Source organism: Lampris incognitus, chromosome 9 (genome assembly GCF_029633865.1).
Source record: "Lampris incognitus isolate fLamInc1 chromosome 9, fLamInc1.hap2, whole genome shotgun sequence".
NCBI classification, from domain to species: Eukaryota; Metazoa; Chordata; class Actinopteri; order Lampriformes; family Lampridae; genus Lampris; species Lampris incognitus.
Genome location: NC_079219.1, coordinates 9,360,650 through 9,363,428, shown reverse-complemented (window position 1 = coordinate 9,363,428; position 2,779 = coordinate 9,360,650).

Sequence of the window (2,779 nt, the reverse complement as noted above, 5' to 3'; positions counted from 1 at the left end):
AACGGGTCGGATCCTTTAGTCCAGGGGTCCCCAATAGGCGGCCCGCGGGCCACGTCCGGCCCATGACGGGTTGATTTATGGTCCGCGATAATTTTTGGAGAAATGCCAGAAGGAAGTTTTTTTTTAAAATTTCTCTACCAAATTTTTTTTTTAAATTAATTTCTTAGTAAAAGTAAGACTAGTAATATATCGAAAAATAGATGAAAAATCTCTGTTTAAATTATAATACCTGCAACGTATCGACACCAAAACAAACTAACGAACAACATGCTGCTGGAGGTTGAGTGGCCCGTGGTTTTAAAAGTGGCCCTAAAAGTGGCCCGCTATGAAAAGTAATTGGGGACCCCTGCTTTAGTCGACTGGTTAACGTTGTCGCTTGCGGTGCAGAAGATACGGGTTCGCGTCCCGGTTGTGGCGACAGTATCTCGGACTGCCCCCCGAATTCGCTACAATAATAAAGGTCTAGCGCTATAACGACCAAGACGGTCAGTATGACCGTTTTTTGGTTTTCACAGTTCAATAACTTTGTGTGTGTGGTGGGGGGATACAGACCTGCCACTCCCTTAATTCTCCTAAAATTGCATATATTGTGGCAGGATGAGGAAAAACACAGGAGACGAAGGCGAATTTGAACTTTATTCCTCAGCTCCGAAACCCAAACTGCAACAGGAACAACCTCGTCCCAGAGAGCCCGGGAACGTAAACCCCGCCCCCAGCTCACAGCCCTGCATGCTGGGTGAGAGGCATAGCCCCTAGTGTCCGCCGCAATAGTGGCATTAAAATGAGCTTTAGTTCAATCGCACCAAAAAAAAAATGTTAAGATAAGCTCTACCTAAAACGACGATGGACGGTCAACATGACCGTCTCATAATTTGCGCGTCATTTCACTATTTATGACGTGTTTTGGTCGCGTCCTTTCCTTCGCAAAGTTCGTTGCTCTGTCCTAGAAAAAACTAGCGCCTCCAGTGCGGAGAAATACTCTAAATTTGATTTTAGATGATTGCCAACATGTCTGGTTATAGGCGCACCATGACTGCTACCGACGCGTTGCAGTATTTACAGGCGTTGGACGGTCGCCATTTTAAATTGTTTGAAAATTGTGTAAACTACTGATAATACACGTTAGCCCCTAGCTAACGGGTCTGACCCTTTAGCCGAGCGGTTAGTGATGTCGCCTTGTGGTGCAGTACACCCCGTATCGAATCCCGCACCGGGCAAGAAAATAACCGGTTACAATTGTATTAAAAGTTATTAAAATGTAAATGTTGGTGTCAGTTTCATTACAGACATAGTAACATATTGTAACGATCACGGATGAACAGGCTCGGTAGCCCTTGACTAATGGGTTGGACCCTTTAGTCGACCGGTTAACGTTGTCGCCCGCAGTGCGGGAGATGCGGGTTCGCGTCCCGGCTGTGGCGGTTCCTGAGCTGCCCCCCCCCCCCCGGGATTCGTTGCATTTGTGTCAGAAGTGGGATGGTGAGACCGTGAGGTCATCGGAAGCGTGTGCGCCCAGCTGATGTAGGTTACACTGCCCCCCCCCCGGAAGAGGGGGGGGCAGTGTAACCTACATGAATAAGTAGACACCTTGGCTAACGGGTCGGACCCTTTAGTCGAGCGGTTAGTGAAGTCGTTTAGCGGTGCAGGAGCCCCGGGTTCGCGTCCCGGCTGTGGCGGCGGTTCCTGAGCCGCCCCCCCCCCCCCGAATTCGCTACCGCCGCAGCCAGGACGCGAACCCGAACCCGTATCTCAAGCTGATATGCCGATGCAGGCAGGATGCTACGCTGAGAGCCCGAATCGCCCAGCAGCCGCCGGCCAGATAAGGCATCCTTGATAAACGACAGCTTGCTGTTCTCGCCGGCGCTCCGGCCCTGGCGTTTCCCTGGACGCTGAAGCTGCATGGCGGGCGACAGTGCTTGGCCCTGGCACCGACTTGTAAGCTTGTTGTAAGAGTCGGTACTCGGTAGTAGAGAGCCAAGAGACCTGCTGTATTTGCCTACATAAATATGCCTAACGTTAAAGGCTGAAGAGAAACCCGGGTCAAGCGTTGCTTATCCTCCATACGCAAGAAGAAGATTGCGCATCCCAGCTCAACTTGGAAAAAAAACCGGTGCCAAATTTCGATACTTTACGGGAGACACGTGAGCGCCATCGCAGCCAGCCAATCACTACCAGCGTTGCTGTACACAGGCGACTGACTGACAAATCAGCATGAAGCTATTTGGTATGCGTGCGCGTCTCGTGACTGCGTCGGAGTTGGAAACTGGCGGGCCAGATTGAGTGAGCTTCTATGCGTCCCAAAGCGTGGCTACACTTTGTAAAAATTGACAGCAAACCTGACACCGTAAAATGCAACCGCTGCAAAGCGATCATCAAATGCAAGTCCGGGAATACGTCGAATATGACTGCTGGAACAGGCTCCGGCATCCCCGCGACCCCATGAGCAGGATAAGCGGTTCAGATAATGGATGGATGATGAAACATCTGACCACGCATGGGATACATTTACGAGTGGACAACTGTTCAGTGTTTGATAACGTTAGTGTCCGTGCTGCTGCCAACGTTAACGTTAGCTCTGGGACGTCTGCTGCTGGCTCTTTTTCTGGTGCCATTGCTAGCAATGATGAAACAGGTAAGGACGTCTGCACGTTGACCTCATTGTCCTTGTTGACCTCACTTTCAACCTCAAAGTGCTAGAGTACAGAACTTCTCCAAAGGAACTGAATTGAGTGCAACTGGACTTGGTATATATCCGTGAAAACAATGAGTACAGAACCAA